This window comes from Lissotriton helveticus, chromosome 9, assembly GCF_964261635.1.
Source record: "Lissotriton helveticus chromosome 9, aLisHel1.1, whole genome shotgun sequence".
In the NCBI taxonomy this organism is placed as follows: Eukaryota; Metazoa; Chordata; class Amphibia; order Caudata; family Salamandridae; genus Lissotriton; species Lissotriton helveticus.
The window spans coordinates 1,252,351,340-1,252,379,069 of record NC_136070.1 but is presented as its reverse complement, the minus strand read 5'-3'; positions in this window follow the sequence as shown (position 1 = coordinate 1,252,379,069).

The window sequence follows — 27,730 nt, the reverse complement described above, 5'->3', positions numbered from 1 at the left end:
AGATTACAGGGAAGGGCTAGATCTTCCTCTGTCCATTCCAATACCTCAGACACATCCATACCGACCTGCATTTCTAGCAAGAGAGAGGATTCCTTAGAGAGGGAATACCAACTAATAAAACTTGAGAGAGCCAAGCTCAAGCAAGAGCAGTTGGTCCCTAATAATGACACCCTGGAAGTCCAGAGGTTTAGGAAGAATTTAGGACCAGAGTCCCATGATCTAAGCACTAGTATACCTAGAGTCCGGGAATCCTCCTTTGGTGTTAGGAACATGGGCATGATAGTCCCTCCTTACCAGAAGGAGGGATGATATTCATAAATGGATTACTGCTTTAGAGAAGGGTTGTAAAGTTCAGAAGGTCCCCCAAGAGCAGTTGGCAGCTATCTGTGGCTCTCCTTTGCTAACAAAGGTAGATACAAACTTCTCTCTGTCAGAGAGGAAGATGCTGACAACTACCCAGTCTTGAAGAGTGCCCTCGTAGATAGGTTTGGTTTAACCACTGAGCAATACAGGGTTACTTTTAGGGACCCACACCCAAAACTGGGTTGTCTTTATAGACAATGCAATTAAGGCACTGGAAGGCTGACTTTATAAGGTACATGATTATGAAGGACTATACAATTTGTTGATGGGGGAGCACATCCTTAATAATTGTCAGAATCAGCAACTGCACCAGTACCTGGTGAACTCTGATCTGACCTCTCCTCAATAATTGGGAAAGAAGGCAGACAAATGGGTCTGTACCAGGGTTAAGCAGAAAGATCTTTGTGCTGTTGGCCAGATGAATCAATATTCTTCTAAGGCCCAAGAGAAGGGTGGAGAGAAGGGTAAATACAAAAAGGAGTCTTCTGAAGGTCTCCAAAAATCTTCCTGTGGGGTGGGTCCCCAAACCTGCTCTTCCTCTGGCAAGAAATCTTGGTTTTACCTGTGTAAGTAAGGAGAAAGGCCATAGAACAAGGGGTGCCAATTGTTCTAAGTCTAAAACCAAAGAAGCTACTACTGCTGCCCCTAAGGCAACTAGCTCCCTTGCGACAGTATAATTAGTTGTACAGCTCCCAAGGGATTAGTAGGGTTAACCATGGGTTCTGGAGTGGGTTCTGGCCTAGTCAGAGTACCCACTCAGGCTGTCCTTGTCTGTGACAGTGGCATGGAACCTGCCACTTTACTTCTAAGTCCCACTAACTTGGGCAAGTACAGACAACAGCATTTGATAAATGGTCAAGAAGCCGAGGCTTACTGGGACAGAGGGGCCAGTGTCACAATAGTGAAAGAGAAACTTGTGTCTCCTAACAATTCCGCTTGGTCAGTTTTGACCAATGTAAGCAATGTCAGGACTGATCATTCCTTGCCAGTTGTGAATCTCAGATGGGGAGGGGTAACAGGCCTTAAATAGTTGTGGTTTCCCCAGACCTGCCTGTAGACTGTCTGTTGGGCAATGATTTAGAAACTTAAGCCTGGCATGAGGTAGAGTTCAGGACACATGCAGAGATGATGGGAATCCCTGCCATTGCATTTGCTGTTACGAGGGCTCAGGCCAAATAGTTGAGCACTGAGGAAGTTCTGGATTCTGAAAGAATGGACCAGCCAGCTCCTAAGAGAAGGAGCAGGAACGGTAAGGAATTATCCTCCTCCCAAACTGCCGGTGAGAGACAGTTCCCTGAAGGGGATGACTTCAGCCCCTGTGATGAAACTGTCCCAGAGGAACTTGGGCTTGACCAGGCAGAGTTGTTGGGGGCAGAGGGCCCTTCCAGGGCAGACTTGAGTTTGAAGCCTTTCAGGGTCTGCCAGCAAGCTAGTGCTGCTGCTACCCACGGACACTGTTCTGCCCTCCTGCTGCTGAGCTGAGATCGAGCAGGAGAAGGTAGAACAATAGGTGTTCTGTCAACGGGAGGTGTGGCCACCTCCCAGACAGGGCTTTGTGTATTGGGCTGGGGTGAGGTGGCGAAGCTTTCCTGCACTTTTGTTACCTTTCTTACATACTCCGGTCTGAGCCAGTTCAGGAACCCTTGTACCGGCTCTGGCGCACAACTGGACAAAGGACAGGGGTGTATCCTCCCCTCTGTCCAGGCCCTCCTCTGGAAGGGACCCCTGAGTCGTTCCAACCCTTTCCTTGGGTATTTAAGGGCACCCCCTTTGGTGGGTCCTCACATTCTTTGAGGAACAAAACTCACCTCAGAAATCAACACTATTCGACCATCTGGACACTTGGATTTCGAATGGAGCCGAGACTGCATCAAGGAAGACTCACTGTTCTTCAAGTCTTCTGACTCATTTGTGTCTGCGCTTTGCTCAGATTCTCCAGAAGACCTGTGGGCATCCAGGACATCTGAAGAAATCTCCCTTGGAGTGAAGGAGTCACTCCCCTGCATCTGCAGACACCACAACAAAGCATACCGGTCTGCTGTCCTGTCGTCCTATGGACTTCCCGAGGCCCATCAACACAGGTGGTGGTTCTGCAGCTCTCCAGAGGCCTGTCCTGTCTTCCCTGCAATTTGGAGGACAGTACCCCTCGTCGGAGCTGCTGGGACCAAACCCCTGTGCACGTCATCGACTTGCCGTTGCCAAGGCTTGTTGGCTCTGCACTTCAAAGATCTTCGGGCAACAAGAAGCTCGAGCCTCCAGCACCTCATCCCTTGAAGATCAGTGTCCCCACTGCATCCCTTGCACCGTGGGCCTCCATATTTGGTGAGCTGCCTGAGGTCCTCCTGCGACTCCTGTGCCTTCAGCCTGTGGGTCCTCTCCAGAATCTAATTCTGCTTTGGTGAGCCCCTTGGACTTTGCTGGTCCCAATCATTGCATCCTTTCCTCTCTTACACCAGTTACGGCTACCAAGGCTTGTTGATTCTCCAGTCAGACACTAACTACTGTTGTGTAGTTCCTAGATCCCTGATAGGCTCTGCACATTGGAATAATACACACTACAGTTTTGACATAGGACTGAGGTTAGTATGTCTCTATCGAGTACATTAAACTTAATTACTTGTGTGTGCCAGCTAACTCAGAGGTCACTAGAAACCTCTCAAATGAACAAGAAGGGATTCGTTTCTGAAAACCGCATAAACATGACAACTTTGTTCCCCTTAGAGTCTGAACAATCTCAGAATCGTGGAAACAACAGATAACCGTTTCACTCAGTCAATCGTGCATGCTTCGTTTCTACAGAGTTGCACAGAAATAGATAGACGGGTGTTTTAATAAAAAGGGTTTATTGAACAGTCTTATTTCTCATGCAAGAGATATGATCTGCTACAATCATAAGACAGAATGCGAAGTATAATACATACAGCGTTAGCAGTAGGATTAAATAATATTGCAATAGCATGGTCTGTAGCTGTGACATATATTCATAAAAATACATACATAAATAACACCGGCTAAAATACTCATCTGGTGCTTCTAAAATAATCCTACCCCAGTGTACCTAACTCAAGTGCAGTATGAGGGAAGAAGTAGGTGCTGTTTAGCTATAGTTTGGTTTAGCTATAGTTGCCAAGAGTCCCTCTAGCTTCTAATCTGCTCCATACCTTAGAATGAGAGAGGTTGGAATCTAATTCCTAGGTCTCGATCTCTAACACCATACAAGGGGAGTCAGAAACACTGGAGCTGGATTCTGCAGCATCTGGTCAGTGCGTCAGTTGTGGAGTTGGCTTCCTTCCGAACTTTATTTATTTATTTATTTATTTTATTTATGACATTTATTGAGCGCGACGAATACCCTAAGGCGTCTCGGCGCTAGACCATTCAGTTTGTTTCCATATTGTGCAGATAATTTCACTGATTGAATAGCCATGTCTTTACTTGTTTCCTGAACTGGAGGAGAGAGGAACTCGTCTTAATGTGATGGGGAAGTGCATTCCATAGCTTGGATGCTGCTACAAGAAAACGACGATCTCCCCATGACACCGTCTTTGAACGTGGAACAACCAGTTGATGCTGCTCCGATGATCGCAGGTGTCTGCTGGGATTATAGGGTTTTAATTGTTCCTTAAGGGTATTGGGTCCTTGGTTATTAAGGGTTTTGTAGACAATGCATACGGACTTGAACTTTATTCGATTTTTAATGGTGAGCCAATGATATTGTCTTATTGTTTCAGCGATAGGGTGAAACTTGGCAGTCCCAGACAGCAGGCGTGCTGCCGCATTCTGTATAGACTGAAGCTTATTTATGACTCTAACCTGGGCGTCAAGAAAGAGTCCGTTGCAATAGTCCAATGAGGACAGGACCAATGAGCAAACCAGTGTTTTAATTAATGCTTCTGGTAGGAAAGGTCTGATCTTCCTTATCATTTTTAATTTAAAATGAGCCGTTGTTGCAACTTTATTTGCATGGTCCATAAAGCTGAGCCCATTGTCAAAAATGACTCCCAGGTTCCTGACCTTTGTGCTTGGGATGGGGGGTGATCCATGGTCCGTAGGCCACCAGCAGGATGGCCATTCTGGGAGAAGGGAACCGAAGATGACTACCTCGGTCTTCTCCGAGTTGAGTTTTAAACAATTTGTGGCCATCCATGCACTTATTGCTGTCATTCCATTTTTAAAATTATGGGCTACCTGCTTTCCATCCCCCTTAATGGCCAGGACCAGTTGCGTGTCATCCGCGTAAGATGTTAGGCCCATCCCGTATGCTCTGATGACATTTGCAAGGTCCGACACGTAGATATTGAAAAGTGTCGGACTAAGGGATGAGCCTTGGGGGACACCACATGGCAACGTGAATTGCGTGGATTGAAATGGTCCAAGGGAGACTGCTTGAGTTCTCTCCGCGAGAAAGAGGCAAGCAGGTCTTTAGCAGCATGCCCAATGCCTAGCCTTTCGACACGATCGATCAAGGTGTTATGATCGACCGTGTCGAAAGCTGCTGACAGATCAAGTAGGACTAGGATCGCCGTCCCACCTTGATCCCTTATGGCTCTAATGTCGTCAGCAGCCTTAATAAGGGCAGTCTCGGTCCCATGAAATCTCCTGAAGCCGTATTGCGAGTCGTCCAGCAAACGATGCTTCTCAATATAATCTGTGAGTTGAATATTCATCGCCTTTTCGGTCAGTTTGGCCAAAAATGGTAGGCTCGCTATAGGTCTGTAATTTTTAAGTTCGCATTTATCGAGGCCAGGTTTTTTTAATAAGGGCTTTAGTAGAGTTTTCTTTAATAGCTTGGGATAGATTCCTGAGGATAGAATGGTATTGCAAACTTGTGTCAGCGTTGGTATAATCGAATCCCAAACTGGTGATAGCACTGACAAAGGACAAGGGTCCAAAGCAGAGCCAGATTTTATAGTAGAGACTATGGTCGATGTAAGGTCATCTGACAGTTCCTGAAATTTAGAGAAAGCAATAGTCTGCTGTGGGCCTGAGAGCACGCCATTCGTCCTAGATGATTTGGTTGTGAAGGCTTGAAAAATATCGTCCACCTTAGTGAAGAAGTATTTAGCCAATTCCTTGCAGAGGGCTTGGGAAGGAGGGGGAATAATATCAGGGGCATTTCCTGCCAGTGTCTTGGTAATTTCGTACAGTCGTACTTGCCATGGCGAGCCGCATCGTGCAAGTAGGCAGTCGAACCGTGGACCGAACCGTGGTTTGCCATGGCTAGTGAAGACATATTTATACCTTGAAGGTGTTTAGGAATGCCAGTATTGACGTAAAAGTCGGGCATAAGAACGTCATGAATGAACCCCTAAGGAATAGATGTTCATGCATAATAAATTAGTTCTTGGAGAAATCAATACACAAGCAAGGGGAAGTCCTAAAGGCTTAAGAGTCTGGTTTTCCAAGAACTCGTTGTGACGTAGATGAACAGATGTAGGTGGTCATGCCTGTATTTGGTTAGCATGATCAATGCCTAAATAAGGGCTGGATTTTTATGTCTAAATAGGGGCAATGTGAATTGTACCTATATAAGGGCATAAATCGGGAAATTCATACGGAATCTAAATCGACACACAATACCCACTCCACTTTCGTATGAACGACATTATTAAATCCTAAACATGTTAAACATATCTAAAACATAGCAACATATGGATGGCTAAGAACATGTCCAAAAATACATTGTAAAAAATGCATTTAAAACAGTTGCGATGCAAAACATGCAATGGTGCTGTACATATTAAAGCAATGTTTCATTCTAAGCATACGTTGGCAATGAATGCTAATTGAATGAATACACATATATATATACATTTATGAAATGGCTCGTAAATACAGAAGAAAAAGGGGCGAAACCTTTTAATTTCAGATTACAAAGTCATTTAGTTGTGGACACGGTAATATATTGTCTCTGGAAGTATTCAAAGAATTATTGTTCTCTATGAATAGTTCTCTTATAAGCAGATTACTTGTGCCAAAAAATTAAAAATACAAATTTGGTGAAACAAAATTAATCATAGGAAAAAGTTCCAAAATTAGACCCTAGGTTTTAAAAAATGAAGGTCAAATTCAAAGTCTCTCAGAACACTGTGTGCTAAAGTCAAAAGTCAGTGTTAGGGCTTGGAGAAAACATGAAATCTTCTATGTCTGTAGAGAAAAAGTAGTCTTTCATTGTAGGTGAAAGTTGGATTACATCGTTTAGTAACCGCACATAGATGAGAAGCATCGCTGTCAGCATCGGTCGCATCAGATATGTTCGTATCAGATGTTACCTACATGCCTGTTATTTCCTCTCGTACCTCAGCAGTAGCAATTTGCGTCTGTGAGATCTCAATGAATGCCGTCATCAGGATTGGTAGCTGCTGGGGACAACACAGAGCATGGGCCGTTACCGGGTCCAGCAGAGTATCGATATCCATAGGCATGACTGATGGGAATGTTAGACAGATGTCTAGCACGCATTCTTCACTGCAAAGCAGGCAGCGTAGAACAGGTATGATGCAATCTTGCCAAATTGGTCTGAATGACAGAAACCATGTGGTATTTAATTCTCGTAGACGAGGTAAACCCAAAAATGTGGACAATGCGCTCACAACACTTCATCGCCAATAGAGCTCTCTCTATGGTGCTTGGAGTGGCATTGGTGATTTGGCTTGCCATATCGTAGCAGTAGGCCTTGGAGTCTCAGAGAACCCTCTGAGAGAGTCCACTGCGCTTAGGGAGCCTCTCGCAACAGAGTTGGGGAAATGATACCACTCCCCCTGAGATCACAGCTTCTGGACTTTGGGCAAAGCTTTGACTCATCTACAGGTTTGTGTCCCTGTCACCCTCCCCCTCCTTTGCCATTCATTGTCTCTAACCCTTCCCTCCTCTTTCCCTCCTCCACTCTCTGTCTACTTCCCCTGCTCTTACCCCCCCACTCCCTGGATTTTCTCCCCTTGCCAGCTTTTCCCCCTACCTATATGTTCCTTTTTGTTTGTCTCAACCTTCCTTGTAACTAAAATTGCCATGCTCTAATAACTGTGTAACCTTTGTAAAGCTGTAACCTGCAAGTTATTGTGTGATACGCATGTAAAACGCTCAGATACGTTCGGGTCTAGCCAGCGTATATAAAACCTTTTAAATAAATAAAATAAAAAAAATAGGATCCCTGCAACGAGTCCAAAAAGTAGTGGCAGTCCGCCAAACACAGAGTGCATGAAGTTGGGAAATATTCTGAGGACTGCTTGAAAAGGTGCTAACAGTCCTGAACACACGGTCTTAAATACATGTACAATACCGCTCGTATCAGACATGTTTAAGATACATTCCAACATTTCTGAGAAATGTCTAGGGAAGTTTGTATTCAAAAGGGCATGAATCTCGGCAGAAGTCCTTGCGACTTGTAGATCATACGTTTCTTTGGCCGAGCTAAGTGGCACAGTTTGTCGCAAAAGAATGGCTTTCATTCTGCTTAGAGTATCAATTCGTATAGAAGAGATGTTCAGTGAAGGCCATAAAGGCGACTGCCTGGCTGTCTTGGTTTGTGGAAACAATACTTTCATACAGCAAGTGACCCTGGATGAAACAGTCACTAGATATGGGATACCTGGCAACATGCCTCAGCAGCTGTGATTGTTGCAGCTGGTGAGCCTTGCAGGTGACAGGATAAGTTTGTAGTGGAACCATCGCAGGCCCCATGTAAATTAATACCCTGACAAAGGAGAGAACCGCTTAGTGCATTTTCACAGTTACAAACCCTAAGAAACACTTCACGCCCCCCACTCCAACATCTCTGTGTGTATGGTAAATCCCAGGATGTCTTGATGCATTCTTTACCCAACCTTTCATATTTGCCTGCTAGTATATGTTTTAGGCAATTCTGAAAATGGAAAATTGTAACAGGCAGAGTAATTTGACCATGTATGATCATTCAGTAGCTGTTTTTTCTGCCACTGTGAATGGTAATTTTTCCAGTTTTTCAATGCTCAGCACTGTAAAGTCTGCTCCCCTTTGTGCCCGTTGGATCTGTTTATCAGTGAGATTGAATTCTGAAAACAGTGATGTAGTGTTGATTAAACGCCAAGGCACATAGCCTGCGTGCAAGTTTTGTAGCGTCCAGCCTAATAGCATGATAGAATGTAATTGAGACTGATCATGTTGCAACATGACCAAGTCTTGTTCCATGATGTCTATGGCAGAAGACACAATGCTGTCCAATGAATAAACCCTGGACGAAAGATTTGTTAACCCATTGTCTACTACAGAGAGAGATTTCTCTAAATTAATAGATGAATTTCTCGTAATCTTTCTGCAGTCCCTGCTTGGGTAATATTCCATATTTCGTTATAAGCAGCATAGATATCGGCATATATGAAATGTTTTTGACGCGGTTTTCTTGGTCCTAGCAAGAATTCCCGAAGGCTGCGCCATCTTTAAGTAAAGATAAGTGTTGTTTTACATAGTCAAGTGTAGATTTCTGTAGCCAATCAAGGCATAGTTTCCCTACACTGTATGTTGTTACTACCCCAGGATGCTGTCTTTGAACATATCTTGGGTCTGGCCTATTGATAGTGAAACCCTGTGTTTTGTTCAGGAATCGATCTTGACAGTTGTTTGTGTCTGTGGGCCAGAGCAACCATTTTTTCCATTCTGGATGTGATCTGTTGTGATGCACTATATTATGTACGTCGACCTCCCCCTGTGTAATGCTATTACTTGCAGGTATAGGTATGGTCGGTGTGTTCATATCTTTGATCTTGGTTAACCCAAGGCAAGACAATTGTTGGAAAGTGTCATTCAAAAACATAATTTGCTCAGGGATGATACAGGCTCTAAACAAAGCTTCTACTCCCTGCACTTGCCAATCATTTGTACCCCAGACCGTTTTTGTCTCAATGTTGTCTTTCCAAAAGTCGAAACTCTGTCTAGACAGTTGGGCAATAAATGCTGCAGAATAAAGCTGTTTTGTATTGGTTAACTTATTTTTTGTTCCTGTTTTGTTCACATTTTTAATATTAAATGAGTTAGCATTGGATAAATTGAACCCTGAAACATATGGAAATTTCATTGCAAAAGTTTTTGAGCTACCCTTTGGAGGTGTAGGACAATGTTCCCATTGGTTATACATATATATATTTCTAGGCATTGCAGATTTGTGCAAGAAATGATGAGCATAATGGTTATAATAATACATTTGTTAAAAGTCTGATGAACCCTCTAAATATTCATGATTTGTGAATACAGCAGACATTTCTAGATCAGACATCATGTTATTAACAGTCTCGAAGTCCCAATCATCAGAAAAGGTACTAGAGGTAATAAAGTCACTTAATGAAATATTGAATAAGTGTGGAATCTTCAAAAGCTCCGACAGGCCAAAAATTTCATATTCAGTTCTGTCCCAAACTATACCATCTGGTATAGGAACGGCTATGATGTTCAGTGCTGACAAGTCTCTTTGTTCATGATGGGATGATTTGTGTGGCTGGAGAAGTAAGTTCATGTTTTTACTTGCTGTGTCCATTTGAATATATCTTCCATTTATCAGCATACCCAAAGTTATTACCAGAGCTAACCAAAGTAGAAAGAAGAATATTCCCAAAACAATCCATAGTCCAATCCATGGTGAAACCAGATAAGACTTTTTCAGGAGGTGAAAAAAGTCTGTTGCTTGTTCTTTGAAAGTTCTTTGTGCTGGCGTCATTTCAGGTTCGCTGGGATCATCAGAAAACGTATCAGAGTTAATGAAATAGCCAGAGGCAGTTCTGTCAATTGAGGTTTCGACTCCATTTTTCATTTGCCGCCATTTTGTGTTGCCTTTACACAGGCTGCTCGATGAACGAAGTGTCTCTGTCCTTTGGACTGCAACGTGTCGAAAACCCCCTCCGTCCTTGTTTTGAAACTAATCTCAGACACCAGCCAGCTGTCAGATCCTTAAAACTTACTTTTGACTCTCAGCTACTGCACAGGAACAGAGATGCTAGAACCCACGCCCCTCTAGACAATGCTGGTGGGTCTTACACAGAACCCTCCATCATTACCCGAAGGGACGGGGGATTGGATAAAATAACAAACAGAGAAGAGACTGGTCCTGCGTGGTTCCTTCAGCCGGCTGCTTGGATGCTATCTTGCTGATGGAAACCTAAATACAATAAAATGTCATTACTTCCGGACTCCCTACTCTCTCTAATTAACTCTATGCTTTCTTTACCTCTTACCCACCATTATGCCGCTGAACCCCTGCTCCTCTTCTTAAGTGTGTAGTAATCTGTTCTCCTCTAATAGTTATCACTAGTGAGAGAGAAAGGACATACATAGATTATAACCTTTTCCCCTAACGAATTCCTAACTGCCTCTATGTGTAGGTATTTATGTGACTCACTATTAAACACTTACTTCACTACTAGTTGAGAATCGCCTTCTATTTGGTTTCTGGTATTTCTCTTGTTTTCTTGTATTCTACCTTGTCTATTTCTTGTCTCCACAGATTGACAGAACTATTTCTTGTCTCCACAGATTGACAGAACTATTTCTTGTCTCCACAGATTGACAGAACTATCAACTTTCTCTCCTGAAATCCTTGGTGAGTTTTCTTAAACACAGTATTTACAATTCAATTGTTCATTGACAGTATTGACATTTCTTTTCTTATTTCTTTAGGGAACAAGTTCAGTACTTTTCCTTTCCAAACAACATCACAGTAAGTATCACAGTCTCTTTCCTTAAGGCCTTTTCCTTGCTCCAGTCTGTTATAAATTATTACACTTAGCTTAGTTCTTTCTCTTCCACTTGGCACAACAGCGTCTCCTTCACTGCTCAGGAACTTCCCAGGTAGAGAAGACTGAATGCCACTCTCCGGCGCTTCCGACCTCTGACGAATGCTCAAGTACGGCAAAACGCTATACCGCTTCACATGGACCTTTGATAACCCGCGCTTGAATTGCGCGCCGGGTTTCTAAAGCAAAACGGAACTACTCCTCTTCATGAATTTACTGGGATAAACGTAGGAACGAACTCCTGTCAGGAAAAGATTTCTTCTGACAGGAATTTCCACTCGATAACACACGACCTCTCAGGCTGCAGTCATTAGTGAAGTGCGCAGGTCTGTTGGCGCTCCCGCTTCACATAGGTCCACAGGAAAATAGAAACCAGAGAGACTAGTGCGCCTGCTGAGCCTCGATCAAGGCAGCGGCGGCGGCCATCTTGAGTCTCCAGGTCTGAACTCTCTTAGACCAGGCGTGTCGACCAGTTGGGTGGTAAAGAACGCAATTCAAGTTTTGGGTCCTGACAGTACCCCCCAACAAGGTGGGTTCCCCCTTCCCTGGCTTGGTGGGGAATCGTTAATGGAAGGATTTAATTAACCTGGGTGCATGAACATCCTCCACTCGTTCCCAGGATCGCTCCTCTGGGCCGTAACCCTTCTTGTCAATTAAATAGTACAACCTTCCTCTTATTTTCTTGGAATCCAAAATTTCTTTCACTTCGTACTCTGTTCCAGTTTCTAACTGAATTGGTTTCGGGGGTGATTGGCGTCTCAAGGTTGCTGGAGCCTTCTTCAACAGTGAAACATGGAAGACTGGATGTATCTTAAGTTTGGGTGGCAGCCTTAACCGATAAGTTACCTGATTAATTCGCTCTTCAACAGGATACGGACCGATAAATCGAGGTTGAAACTTCCTGTTTCCCTTCAATCTCAAATTCTTAGTACTCAACCAAACCTGATCTCCATTGAGCAAAGATGGTTCTTTGCGTCTTTTCCGATCAGCGTACTTCTTGTACTTTTCCTTGGCTACTTGTAAGTTGTCTTCTGCTCTTTGTTGAATTTGAAGCAAGTGTGACATAACTTCTTTGACTGCTGGGACTGTTTTGTCCATTTGCCGAATGGTAGCATTCGGGTGTCTGCCATAGTTCAGGAAAAAGGGGGAGTAACCAGTCGAACAGTTCTTTGCATTATTGTGGGCGAATTCCGCTGTCCACAAATAATCCGACCAATTACCCTCCTCTTTCAAAAGAACTAGTCGCAAATATTGTTCCAACTCTTGGTTCACCCTCTCTGTCTGCCCATCTGTTTCTGGGTGGTAACTCGTGGAGAATCTGACCTCTGTCCCTAAACCTTCCATAAAGGCCCTCCAAAAATGGGACACGAACTGGGAGCCCCTGTCCGAAATGACAATCTTGGGAATTCCATGTAATTTGACAATCTGGGAACTGAAGTGAGTGGCTAACTGTTTGGCTGAAGGAACCCCTGTTAAGGCTGTGAAGTGGGCCATTTTAGAAAAGGTGTCCACCACCACTAGGATAGTGTCGTACCCTTGACTAATTGGTAGGTCAGTAATGAGATCCAAGGTAACTGTATGCCATGGATAGGGAGGTGTAGGTAGGGGTTGTAATAACCCCTTAGGAGCCTGCCGTTCGGACTTCCCCTGCGCGCAAATCTCACATGACTTCACATACTTCTCTATATCAGTAGTCATCCTTGGCCACCAGTAATGTCTTTTTATTATATCCACGGTCTTGGCTTCTCCTTTATGACCAGCTAATTTGTCATCATGACATTCCTGCATCACTTGTTGCTGCAACTCGGTGGTGGGGAGATACAAGTCGTCTTGATGATAAGGCATTTGTTGAATGACCCTTCTGCTGGCATCCTTCTCCGCCCAACTCTGCATAGCCTCTGGGCTCATGACATCTGCAATTGATTCCTGTAGTTGAATGGAGGTGATGGCCCCTATGATTTTGTCATTGGGAATGATTGGCTGAATGTCGGTAATGGTCTTCTGCAATCCTGTACCAATCCTGGACAAGGCATCTGCTTTTCCATTTTGGGCTCCTGGACGAAACGTGATCACGAAATCATAGTCCGCGAAATATAAGGACCATCTTAATTGTCGTGGTGTAAGCGTTCTGGCTGTTTTCAGAAACTTCAAATTTCGATGATCGGTAAACACCGTTACTTGGTGCCGGGCCCCCATCAAATAGTGCCTCCACTCCTTAAAGGCATCCTTAATGGCCAACAACTCTTTCTCTGTGATGGTATAGTTTATCCCTGCCTGGGTCAACTTCCTTGATCGATAAGCCACTGGGTGTAGTTGGCCTGTGGTCTTATGTCGCTGTGACAATACTCCTCCTACAGCTAGATCCGATGCATCGGTCTCTACATAAAAAGGCTCCGACGTGTCTGCATGCAACAGGACCGGTGCTGTGGTGAAATCTTCTTTCAAGGATTGAAAGGCCTCTTCCGCCTCCTTAGACCACTCGAATTTGGTTCCTTTCCTCAACAATTTGGTGAGGGGTAAAATCTTCCTAGAGAACTCGCTGATAAACCTCCGATAGAAATTGGCGAACCCAATGAAACTTTGAACTTCTTTTACACTCCTCGAAGATTCCCAGCTCTTCACCGCCTCCACCTTACGTTGATCCATCAGAATTCCGGAGGGTGACAGCACAAAGCCCAGGAACTCCACCTCCGTTACATCAAACGCACACTTTTCTAGTTTCACAAACAATCTGTTCTCCTGCAACTTTTGTAACACTCCTTTCACTTGATCGTGATGTTTCTCCACATCAGAAGAGTAAATGAGGATGTCATCAATGTACACGATCGCACACCGGTCTATAAATTCCTTTAAGACATCATTGATGAAGTGCTGAAAGGCTGCAGGGGCGTTGCACAGTCCATAAGGCATCACTTGATATTCGAAAAGCCCAAATCTAGTCCGAAATGCCGTCTTCCACTCATCTCCCTCACGCATTCGAACTAGATGATATGCTCCTCTTAGATCGAGCTTAGTGTAGACTCTCGCTCCTTTTACTTGATCCAAAAGCACCGAAATCAATGGCAATGGATACCGGTTCTTCTTGGTTATTTTGTTTATGGCTCTATAATCGATGCACGTCCTCAATTCCCCTTTTTCCTTCTTCGGCACGAAAAATAGGGGAGATGAAACTGGGGACTGGGACGGTCGGATGAAACCATTGGCGAGGTATTTATCCAGGTACTCTTTTAGATGTTGGTGCTCCTTCTCGGTCAAAGCATAGACACGACTGCATGGCAAGTTGGACCCTGGCTCCAGTTCTATCTTGCAGTCGTAGTCTCGGTGTGGAGGTAGCTGTTCTGCTTCCACTTCGTTAAAAACGTCTGCGAACTCTTTATATTCGTCGGGTACCTCCTGAACGTTGATCACGCACATGGTATGCTCAATTGAGCACAATGACATGGCTGGGTTATCCTTTACCAGTTCGACTCTTGAATCTAAACAATTCTCTTGGCAATACTTCGAATCCATCACCACAGTTCTGGAACTCCAGTTGATCGTTGGGTTATGCTCCGTAAGCCACGGGAGACCAAGAATCAGCTGAAACTGGGGAGCATCTATCAAGTTAAACTGGATTTTTTCCTGATGACCGTCATTGGCCGTCAGATGGATTACTTCCGTGTGGCTTACAATTGGTCCCGAAGACAGATTTGTCCCATCCACTGCACGAACCGGCTCACTCTTCAACTTCTGGATTGCTCGAATTCCCACTTTAGCGGCAAACCTCAAATCACAGAAATTGCCTGTGGCTCCGGAATCTATCATGACCGATACTTCGGTTAGGATAGTTTGCCCAAACTTCACTTCCATCGTCATGACTAAATGCGGGGCCGCTGACTGCAACGTATTTGCCACTTGATACTCTTGTGGAGTTATCCTTTGAATCGCACCCACCTGCTCAACTCCTCCCACAGGTGGTGCCGTTAGTTTTCCTTCGGCTTGAAGGTACTCTTGGGCTTCTTTGGGCAATCTCGAACAAAATGGGCTCCGGATCCACAATACATGCATTGATTATTGGCTCCTCTTTTCTCCTTCTCTTCCTTGGTCAAAGGACCTCTGATTGCTCCGATCTGCATTGGCTCGGCTCCAGAGTGAGCTTCCGAGTTTCTAGCTCCATCTGACCTAGCCCGGTCAAATCTTGGGGGTATCGCTCTGAAATCTTTTTTCTTTTCTCCACGTCTCTCTCCCTGGCGGAAATCTATCTCCAACACCAAATCTATGAGTGCTGACACCTCAGTGGGTCGATTAGGAATCTGGGCCAGAGTGTCCTTTAATTCATCTCTCAAACCTCGATAGAATATCGCCGCTCTTTTGCTTTCTGGCCAATCGGTCTCCACCACTAACTTATTGAACTGGGCCAGATATGCAATTAAGTCTCGGTTTCCTTGCCGTAAGTCAAGCAATTCATTATCCACCACCTGTGAAATTCTCCGTCGATCAAATATTCGTAAGAATTCACTTTTGAAATCTACAAAATTCCTTAACAAAGTGTCATCCCTCGTAACCAATGGCATGGACCACGAAGCTGCATCCCCACTTAGATAAGAGAGTATGAAGGCCACTCTAGATTGCGCGTCTGGGAAGATCGAAGGGCGGCACATGAAGTGTAATGAGCACTGGGAGAGAAAAATCTGCGCTTTCTGTGGGTCCCCACTAAATCTTTCAGGGGCTGCCAAGGGTATAACTGGGGAGAGGGAGTGGATAACTTGTGTGGTCATTCTATTGGTGGTCTCTAATACTGGATTCATGGCCTCCCTCTCTAAACTACTGGGTTGACGCAATCTCAGTGCTAATTCGGCTGTTTCTTTTCTGGCACTAACCAGCTCTTGTCTCAGGTTTCGATTCTCCTCCCTAACCGCTCCCAATTCTTTTTGTATAGCGTCTAAGATTGTTCCTAAGGATTGGGCGTCAATTCCTTCTGCCATCTCTATTCGGGTGCGAAGGCAACTTGGGCACTTCACTCTGTCAGATCCTTAAAACTTACTTTTGACTCTCAGCTACTGCACAGGAACAGAGATGCTAGAACCCACGCCCCTCTAGACAATGCTGGTGGGTCTTACACAGAACCCTCCATCATTACCCGAAGGGACGGGGGATTGGATAAAATAACAAACAGAGAAGAGACTGGTCCTGCGTGGTTCCTTCAGCCGGCTGCTTGGATGCTATCTTGCTGATGGAAACCTAAATACAATAAAATGTCATTACTTCCGGACTCCCTACTCTCTCTAATTAACTCTATGCTTTCTTTACCTCTTACCCACCATTATGCCGCTGAACCCCTGCTCCTCTTCTTAAGTGTGTAGTAATCTGTTCTCCTCTAATAGTTATCACTAGTGAGAGAGAAAGGACATACATAGATTATAACCTTTTCCCCTAACGAATTCCTAACTGCCTCTATGTGTAGGTATTTATGTGACTCACTATTAAACACTTACTTCACTACTAGTTGAGAATCGCCTTCCATTTGGTTTCTGGTATTTCTCTTGTTTTCTTGTATTCTACCTTGTCTATTTCTTGTCTCCACAGATTGACAGAACTATTTCTTGTCTCCACAGATTGACAGAACTATTTCTTGTCTCCACAGATTGACAGAACTATCAACTTTCTCTCCTGAAATCCTTGGTGAGTTTTCTTAAACACAGTATTTACAATTCAATTGTTCATTGACAGTATTGACATTTCTTTTCTTATTTCTTTAGGGAACAAGTTCAGTACTTTTCCTTTCCAAACAACATCACAGTAAGTATCACAGTCTCTTTCCTTAAGGCCTTTTCCTTGCTCCAGTCTGTTATAAATTATTACACTTAGCTTAGTTCTTTCTCTTCCACTTGGCACAACAGCGTCTCCTTCACTGCTCAGGAACTTCCCAGGTAGAGAAGACTGAATGCCACTCTCCGGCGCTTCCGACCTCTGACGAATGCTCAAGTACGGCAAAACGCTATACCGCTTCACATGGACCTTTGATAACCCGCGCTTGAATTGCGCGCCGGGTTTCTAAAGCAAAACGGAACTACTCCTCTTCATGAATTTACTGGGATAAACGTAGGAACGAACTCCTGTCAGGAAAAGATTTCTTCTGACAGGAATTTCCACTCGATAACACACGACCTCTCAGGCTGCAGTCATTAGTGAAGTGCGCAGGTCTGTTGGCGCTCGCGCTTCACATAGGTCCACAGGAAAATAGAAACCAGAGAGACTAGTGCGCCTGCTGAGCCTCGATCAAGGCAGCGGCGGCGGCCATCTTGAGTCTCCAGGTCTGAACTCTCTTAGACCAGGCGTGTCGACCAGTTGGGTGGTAAAGAACGCAATTCACGTTTTGGGTCCTGACACCAGCCTAACTAATCCTTGTCTGGACTGCCTAATCCCCGTATCAACTATCTGTTAGCCTTTAGTATTCTTCTCTTGCCGTATCTTATCTTTTGGCCTTCGCTATTCTCTCCCTGTGTTTTCCTATTTCGTAACCTTTCTTTTGAAGCATACAGACATGTCCTGCCATTGTAACACTGAACTATGAATACCAGTATTGATTAACTTTGGGGGCTGGATGACACAACATGTAATCAGAGAGCATTCTGGTTGCACAACACCTTGTTTTCGAACTCTTCTGATTGGCTAAAACTTTGCGCATTGGGTGTATGTTTGTACAGATGTATTTTTGCTATAAAAGCTTGTGAGCCACGGAGTAAAGTGGCAGTCTCCTGAGAACCTACTTGGTGTACTTCTGGGACAACTGTGCTTAGCTGCAGCTAATAAACTTGGTTTTCTACGCCAACAGAGTATTCCGTGTCTCTGTGCAACAAGGCAGGTGAACTCGAAGATTTCAGGCGTGCCCTGCGCCGCCAGGCCTAAAGGCCTGGTCCTTCAACTGGCACCCAACGTGAGGCGGCTTCAGAGGTAGCAGTTGAGCCCCAGGATCGTGAGGAGCCCCGCAGGAAAATTCCAGAGGAGGCGACCCCACACCAGCGACCCTTGTATGTCGAAAAGTGGACCGACGGTCTTTTGAAGTGTGGCTTCTCCTTTCCAACGGCTGCTGGTGCCTGCTGCCCTGACTGACACCCTGCCTTGGTCCCTTTTGGTGATGACTGGTATTGCGAGACGTTAGACCGACCTCTGTTGGTGTGAGAAGACATTTGGTTAAGTACTGGTGGGTAGCTCCCACTTCTTTGTTTTTGGGTTCTTAGATTCGACAATTGCAATTTTCGAAGGCAAGGGGTGAGTACGTTTGTGCTGTTTTTATTAGCCCCTTGTTGTTTGCAGGAAGCGAGTGAAGTAACGATGCCTGGTTTCAGTAAGTTTCAAAAATGGTGTTGTTGTTATTGCGATATGGACTCCCGACTGGAGGACTCTTGTCCAATTCCTCCGCATGGAACTCCTACTTATGAGCTCTACTCTAAACATGGTGTGGGTCCCATCACCTTTAATGAAGTATTGTGTTTTTATCTAGGAACCTAAATCGATATTTCTATTTTATGCCCTTGTTCGGTTATAATCAATAATATCCCTATAAAGGCATAGGAATCATATCGATATTTAGTCGTAGCCCATGCAGTCACATTAAGCAAGGCTACTTCCCCGGACTCCTAGAAAGCACAACGAGTTCTCTAAACAAACCAAACCTCCAGCAACCTGGGAAATCCCCCTTGCTTTTGTTTTGATTCCGTCCTAAAACTCCTGTGAAGCACTGTAAGAACGGCCAGTTCTTAGTGACATCTTTATTGACGTCTTATGTCCAACCTTACGTCAAACCTGGCACCTTTCAGGTATAAATATACCAACGTTGCCTTAAGCAAACACACGGTGGTGGTTTTGGAGCAGAGCAGCTATCTACTTGCCCGAGAGCCCAGCTGATGCGAGAGCCCACGGACGCTGCCCCTCCCTTTTGACGCACTGAGAGAGACGCTGTCTTTTCTCCTGCCGAGAAATCCAGCTCCGGTGTTTCCAGATACCTTCGCGGGTTACTGGGATATCGAGTCCTGAGAGAGAGATACAAGACCTTCTGCTTTGAATTACCCAGGTACGGAGCTGACTAAACCCTTAAAGAGAATTCTTGAGTCAGATACTTGGCAAACCCAACTTAACTTAAACTGCTACTTACTTACTCCTTCCCACGTATTAGGCTTAGGTCAGGTACACCGGGGTAGGCGTATTTAGAAGCACCAGTTGAGTACGTTAGTCAATGTATATATGTATGTATATATTTTATCTATTTTAAAGTATCATATGGCTAAGAAACCATATCAATGCTTTTACAGTATTATTTTATAATCCTCCTTTTACTGTACGCACTTTACTTTACTATAAGTATTGCAATTGTGGCAATTCATTTCTCTTGCATGAGAAAGAAGACTGCTCAATAAATAACACCTTTTATTGAAAACGCCCGTCTCTCTTCTCTCTGCACTCTGGTGAAACTAAGTATGCACACTTGACTGAGTGAAATAGCTGTCTATTGTTTTCACACGACTCTAGAGATACACTCTTATTCTGAGGGAGCAAAGTTGTCATGTTTTATTGTTGTCAGAAGCTAATCCCTTCTTGTCTATCCAGGGAGGTTAAACTCCTCCTCGTTTATTCGAGAACGTTTCTAGTGACCTCTGAGCTAGCTGGCAAACCTTAAGTCTAATATAGTCAGTATTTATTTATTTATTTTATTTTACTGATTTGTAGAGCGCATGGCTGCCCGTGAGCGTCCCAGCGCTAAATGACAAGAACCAGCTGTATTTGGAACTCACGGGAATAGCCATGTTTTAAGGGCTCTGCGAAATGAGAGAAGATTGGGTTGTGCTCTGATATTTAAGGGTAGAGTGTTCCATAGTTTGGAAGCATTGTATGAGAACGCTCGACCACCAGAGCGGGCTTTCCTGATTCTAGGTACAGAGGCTAGGTAGCAATTGGAGGATCGAAGCGTTCTTGTGGTGGAGTGAGGCGTGATAAGGTTTTGCAATATTGGTGGGGCCTTACCGTGCAGAATTTTGTATGTAGTGCAGAGAGCTTTGAATTGTATTCTCTGCTGGACGGGAAGCCAGTGTAAGGCATTTAAAGCGGGTTTGGCTGAACAGCGGCGATGGGTTCCTGTGAGGATGCGGGCTGCGGCATTTTGTACTGTCTGGAGTTTTGACAGTGCTTTTTTGGGGGCTCCCAGATAAAGAGCGTTCCCGTAGTCCAGGCGGGAAAGCACAGTAGAGACCTAGTCGACCTCAGTCCCACGTCTACACTGCTGTTTATATTATTCCAATGCGCAGAACCTATTGGGAATATAGGAACTACACTACATGGCGCCCAACGTTTGGTAAGGCGATAAATCTAACGCAAGACGTTAGAGTAACTCAGTCGTGCTTTTTCACACAGACCCCTTTTCCCGTAAATACTCCAAAAGACGTCTGGAGTGGGTAAAAGGTTAAAATCCGCCGGAACTTAGTAGGAAGAGATTCCTATGTATAGTTTTTGGTTTAGTCAACATTGAAGGATACAGTGTTCCAAAATATTGTGCACCTAATCTTTGTTTCCTTGAAACCTGATCTGCAACCAAAAAACTTTCTGTCAGTAAAATGCCTGACGGAGACGAAGAAAGAGATGCTACAGCGTCTCAACTGTTGTTGGATGACGCAACTATCCAACAGAATGACCCGAATGTTATACTCATTAGGTCAACGTAAGAAGAACTATAACTATTAAACTTATAGAAAATGGACTGACATCACGAGGTGGTATAGTCATATTCGCAATTGAGGCCCATGAATATCGGCAGACAGAGGTATTCTATTCATGGATAAACTTTCCAGCAGCAAACGCTGTCACACACGACTTCCACTATTACAAAATAGAGGAACCTCCGGAAGAGTACACCCCTTTCGAGGAGGTGGAAATACCATTAAATTACCAAGAGAACCTGCTCTGGTTTAAAGGCGCCCTAAAACATAACAATCACATCACCAGGCTCGGTCCACTAGGTAGACCAGGAGCAACGTGGCCGGTTCTAGCCAGCTACACACCACATCCAGACATCGAAAAGATGTCAGACCGGGAACTTTTAGCCCAGCTAAAAATACTAATTAAAATACATAGACAATTAGTCCAATATGTAATGCGGACTTCAACAGTCCAACCAGCTATTAACATTCCACAGCTGACTCCTCATCAGGGGAATACACCACAGAACATACAATCATGTCTGGGTAAAGTACCCGCAAAACGGGAACAAATTCCATTCTGGTTAGCACAAAAAATCACTCAAATAGAGGCAGTATTTCCGGATACTACACCTACTGAGAAACACAGAATTCTGACTATCTGTCTTCCAATGGGGATCGCACCACATGTGGAGGACTGTGACACTTGGGGCACAGTCTTTGCTTCCATTTACACAAAAACACATGGTGTTCCGTCCATGGCGGTAATACCAGATGTGCTAAGACAGATTCAAAATGAATACGGTCCAGAACCTGCTGTAACTCTGAGTATGAAATTACTGAAAGACAATTGAAAGAAACAGATATAGCAGAACAACCATTTGAACTTGCCAGAATCATAGAAAAATCCTATGAAGAACTAGGAAGAGATAGTTTGGGTGGGAAACCAGTAAAACCCCAACTAACTGAAAATCCTGAAAAGATATTTATTAAAAATAATCTAAACACTCCAAAAAAGAGCTGGGATGGAAATAAACAATCCACTCCCAAAGAAAAAAGATTCCAGTCCAGAGGAAGGTCTCCTCGGCAGAGAGAAAGATCTCCGGACCAAGGAAACAAGTCTCCCCAGAGGGAGCCCTCTGAGAAAAGATACAACCTTAGAAATAGGGATAATCTGAAGAAACCTGATAGATATCAAGACATTGATACACGTCCCGCTCGATCTTTTCAGACTTCCTCGCAGAAATCGGAAAGAAGAGGACGGTCAGAACACAGGGAAGAGCACGTCAAGTCCAAAGACAAGGAACCTGCTCATCAAAATAAAAAATTAAAATTTCCAAGAAAGAAGGTAGCCAGTATTAAAATAATTAAACATGCCGAGGATACTGAGGACACAACTGAAAAACGGAGAGTGGGCCCAGACAATGCTAGACAGCGCAGCAGAAGTGACCATAGCTCGCAAGATCCTGATGAATCTTCTGGAGACAGTGGACATGAATGAATACATTCAGGTGAAAACTGCAGATACCAGAGTTAGCAAACCTCATAAAATATACGAAATAACATTACGTATAGAGGGAGATAAGACTAGGAAAGTAAGGGGTCTATTTTGGGATAACCTTTCCAAAGGCTATGGCATCCTTTTAGCTGAGAAAGACTGGCCATTAGAGTTTGTCAGGGGGTGCCCTCATGGTGAAGAAATGATTATGCCTGCCTTCTCAAATCATATTTCAATTCATAAAAAATATACATATGCAAGAAAATGGGCAGTAGCCCAAGCTCCTGCATTATATAAAAATCATGTTGGATGGGATGAGGACTCTCCTCCTCACAAAATCCAGTTAAAATGTCAACCAACTGCACAAAGGCAGTACCCAATTAAGCAAGAAGCTAAAAAACAAGTCAGGGAGATCTTAGATCAACTTGAATACCAGGGGGTGATTGAAACATGCACCTCACAAATGAACAATCCTTTGTTTCCTGTCTCCAAGCCAGACGATTCCTATCGTCTAGTTTTGGACTACAGACACCTTAACTCATGTTGCAAGACATTTGCAGTACAAAATTCACACAGTGCAGCACTAATGAATAACATTGTGCGCAAAAAATACAAAACAACATTAGACATCTCTAATGGATTCTTTTGTCAAAACATTGCACCTGAAAGCAGGTATTTGACCGCTTTCTCAATAATGGGGTCACAGAAAAAAATTCTGTCGACTCCCACAGGGATTCAAGAATAGCCCAGGATTATTAAACCAATCAATTGGACTCAAAAACACACAGAAATTTTGAGATCATTGCAAACAGACATGTTAGCTAAAACAAAATTGCAAACTTGCGATAATACACGCAACCTTGTAATCCGAGACATCCCAGGAAGATGCGGATTCACGTACCTGACTTCTAATGAGGGAGAAAAGGTACCAATAGCTTACAAATCACACTTGTACACACAAGCTGAAAAAACATTCAGTCTTGCGGAAAATGTTGTAAATGCGGTTCAAACAGCTGTAGCAAAAGACAGAGACCAAGCCCAAGGCAGACAGATAACTGTTTTAACAGCAGAATCAGCCTTTGAGGCATTAACAAGCCCACACAATTTGACTACTGTTGCATTAGATCCAAAGTGGATACAATGGGAAAATTCTCTTGCTACAGAAAAGGTAAAATACTATTTTGACCCGGAAACGAAAAAACTGAAAGATCTAACATATGAAAAAGAATATCCTCTGCCAATCGAAATTCTGCCTCTCGAACAGTACACATGTGTAATCTATATGGACAGATTTGCACAACATTACGATGTAGAGAAGAAATCTTACAACGCTGCGTGCGCGATTGTTAAAGGTCGCTGGCGCTGTGGTAAATTCAGACCAAAAATCACCAAGACTGAATCATTGAGAAACTGTTCGGCTCAGCGAGCTGAAATCAGATCTTTAAAGATGGCGCTTGAAAATGCCGATCGCGAATTTCCGACACTAATAGTGTGCGATTCGCATTCCTGCGTCAAATCTTACAATAATGATTTGCAGAACTGGGTTCAAAACAGTTACAAAGATGACACAGGTGCCACAATAAAGCATAAAACGCTTTGGGAACAAGTAGTTCTTTTGCAGAAAGAACTACAAAAGACTCACGTGATACATACACTGAGTCATTAGCGTGATGGCGTTCACGTTGCAGGGAATTCATTAGCTGACACAGCCACAGCGGAAGCAACTAATCCGGCTTCCGTAGCCACAAAAAAGCGTTCAGAAAAATACATAGACGGGGAAACCATGCTGGCGGTAAAAACGTCTTCAAAAGTCGACTGTGCAGCATTACCCGTGAACTATCCACTCAATTATACATACATAATCGATGCAAACTCCGTTCCTTTTGCTCGAATCCCTGGAGTGGGGGATAGAGTAATTCCAAACACGAACAGGAGAATCTTCTTGATTCAAGAAGCACATATGGGATTAGGTTTAAGGCACCTGAAGATCAATGAATCTCTGAAATACTCAGAATACTGGTGGCCCGGAATGAGCCTGCAACAACACAAATTTGCAATAAACTGTCCAAACTGCAACAGAGATCGCAGTGGCGAACCGGCCGGAGTATTGCCATGGCTCTTCGTTTAGATAGTGTAAGGCTATCTATACGCAAAACCCAACAGGGAAATGCGACCCCTGAAGACAAAGATATAGAATCCGCCTGCTTAGACCTCAATAAGCTGATCCTAAAGGCGCTTGATCGTACAGCACCTTGGACTCATAAGGCACCGGTAAGAAGGACCAAATCTGCCCCTTGGTTCAACGCTGAACTCCGAGTCCAAAAAGCTAAATGTAAAAATTACGAGAGGAAATGGCGGATACATTACCGCGAGACAGAAAGAATTGACTATAAGAACAGTCTTAAAATATACCATGCACTTATTCGAAAAACTAAGAAATCTTATTTCTGCACGAGAATCAACGAAGCCGACAACTCCATGAAGGAAATGTTCTTGGTATACAGGGAACTCTCTGATCTCACCTCACTAGCCACTCCCATGACGGGATCAGTCAAAACGTGCGACTTAATAGCAGAGTTCTTCGCAAACAAAGTGGACAAAATGTACGCAGGCTTCCCAGACAAGGCCAGAGCAGGCAGGGAACAGGAAGACAACCACACCCAGAGATAGGAGGATAAATGCCTCTCAGCATTTATAGTACCACCTAAGGAAACAATTTGCTGTATCGCTAACAGTATTAAATCAGGATCACCGAGCGACCCGGCAACCCCCAAAAGACTCCATGGGAGCATCACCACCCTGGAACCCTACATCAGCCACCTCCTGGCTCTCTCTTTTAGTACAGGACAAGTGCCCATCTCATGGAAAAAAGCGACAGTCCTTCCTCTGAGAAAAAAACCCAATATCAGTATAGAAAAATTGGACAATCTCAGACCTATCTCCCTTCTTCCCTACTTTGCAAAAATCGCTGAGAAAGCTGTGAATAAACAGCTCTCAGCATTTGCTGAAACGAATGGACTTCTCCATCCCTCTCAGTCAGGATTTCGAGCCCTTCACACAACCGAGTCGGCCCTGCTGTCTTCTACAGAAGCCCTACGAAGATATGCTGACAAGGGCCAGACGGCGGCACTAATTCTACTCGATCTTAGTGCCGCCTTCGACACTGTAGCTCACCACACATTGCTACAGTGTCTGAAAAAGGGAGGAGTGAGAGGAAAAGCCTGGGAATGGATGCAATCCTTCCTAACAGATCGAACCTTCCAGGTCGCCCAGGGCCAGTTTAAGTCCAAGGAAATAAAACTCAATCAGGGGGTGCCACAGGGCTCCAGTCTCAGCCCCACTCTTTTTAATCTGTATGTGGCTCCTGTAGGAGGAATCACAGATACGTTTGGGGTTGAGATAGTATCGTACGCTGACGATACACAATTGACTGTAACTCTAACTCAACCAGAGAAGCAAAGCGCCACCAATTTTGCGTCTTGTATGCAGAAGGCGGCACTATGGATGGCAGACAATTGCCTCTGCCTGAATGGTAATAAAACAGAGGTTTTGATCATAGGCAAATCCCCATCAGTATGGACTTCAGCATGGTGGCCGGAAGAACTGGGTGAACTGCCCACACCAAGCCACTTAGTAAAGAACCTAGGGGTCTGGCTAGACAAAAACCTTACGCTCGACCACCAGACCAAACAAGTGGCAGGAACCTGTTTCGGAATTCTACGGGTCCTCAGGAAAACGCTTGACCTTATGCCCGTACCAGTACGCCAGACCATAATCCACAGCCTGATAACATCTAGACTGGACTATGGGAACGTCCTGTATCTAGGAGCCAACGAAAAAAGTCTATCCAGACTTCAATGAATACAAAACGCAGCGGCTCGTCTGATCCTACAACTACCCAGAAGAGCTTCCTCAAAAATAGCTCTGAAAACTCTCCACTGGCTCCCGATCAGGGAACGGGTGACTTTTAAAGCCCTATGTACAGGACATCGCATTCTGCATGACAAAGCCCCAAAGTACCTACGTGGCCTTCTGAAATGGTACGAACCCACCCGCCAACTGAGATCATGTGGTACTGGGCAGGTACATGTCCCGAGGGTCCAAACAGCTAAAATGGGTGGAAAATCCTTCAGAGTCATGACGGCCAAGAAATGGAACCAGCTGTCAGTGGAACTGCGCACAGAACCATCAGAGACAAAATTCAGGAAAGACCTGAAAACAAAACTCTTCCCTAACAACTAAAACCAAATAAAGCATCAGCAACGAACAACTACTATTAGCATTTACAGCGCGGGGACACACTTGCTAGTGTCACCAGGCGCTTTACAAAATACTAATGAATAAATAAATAAATAATATTTAAGACTAGATTCACTTAAAATGTAGAAACCAGCGCTCGGCTGACGCCAGAACTGTTATACAAAGATTTGCGAGTCTATATCGGCACATACGCAATTGGCATGCTACATTCTGACCAGGGTCCTGCTTTTATCTCTCGAGCTTATAAGGAGGCCATGACCAGCATGGGCATTGCATTGCGGTACTCTTGTCCCTTCCATCCTGAGGGAAATGGGATTGTGGAAAGAAAAAACCGAGACATAAAGCAATCTATAACGGCGAGGGTATTAGGTTCGGGTGATGGGTGGGTCCAACATTTAACAAGTGTCCAACGTAGTCTTAACAATCTGCCAAGAAATTCTCTAAAAGGTTTCAGTCCGTACGAACTATTGTTCGGTACTAGAATGCATATTCAGGACTTAGATAGTCAGACTTCAGTGGTAGAAGAAAAATGCTTTGATATCAAAGATCGTTTGGCTATTTTACAGGACTTAAATGAAACAAGAAAAGACCTGAGCAACGTAAAGTTAAAACAGCAGCCAACAACCACTGAAGATAAACCACCTGTCCCAGCAAGGCCTGTCTGGATTCCAAAGATTGGGGATCTGGTCAGAGAGAAGATCGCGGTGAAGAAGGAATTTGGGCCTTCTTACAGAAAAGCAGTACCTGTCTTAGCTGTCAGCGGAACAAGATCAGTTGTACTACCGCCCCTTGCTGGTAAAAAGGAGAACCGAGTTGTATCCATCGACCTGGTAAAACCACAATCATGTGGCCAATAATAAGTAGTAGGCCCAGTGGACTCCCAAGAAGTAGCAGAGTACCAAAACTTGCTGCAATACAAGAGGTTCAAACTGAGAGACTAATCACATTTGATAAACCTTCAGTGAATAAACAAGCATTTGCAATGCAATGGGTCTCGCATTAGGAAAGTTTGAGCTATTGGTATTGTAAATGGCAAAGTTTTTATTTATGTTTTTTTTTTTTTAAATAGCTAAATTAATAGCTTTGTCATTTACAATGCCAATAGTTATAACTTTCGCAAATGTGATACCTATAGCATTTGTAATGCAATATGTTTGCTGATTCTCGTTTGTCCTCATGGAAAC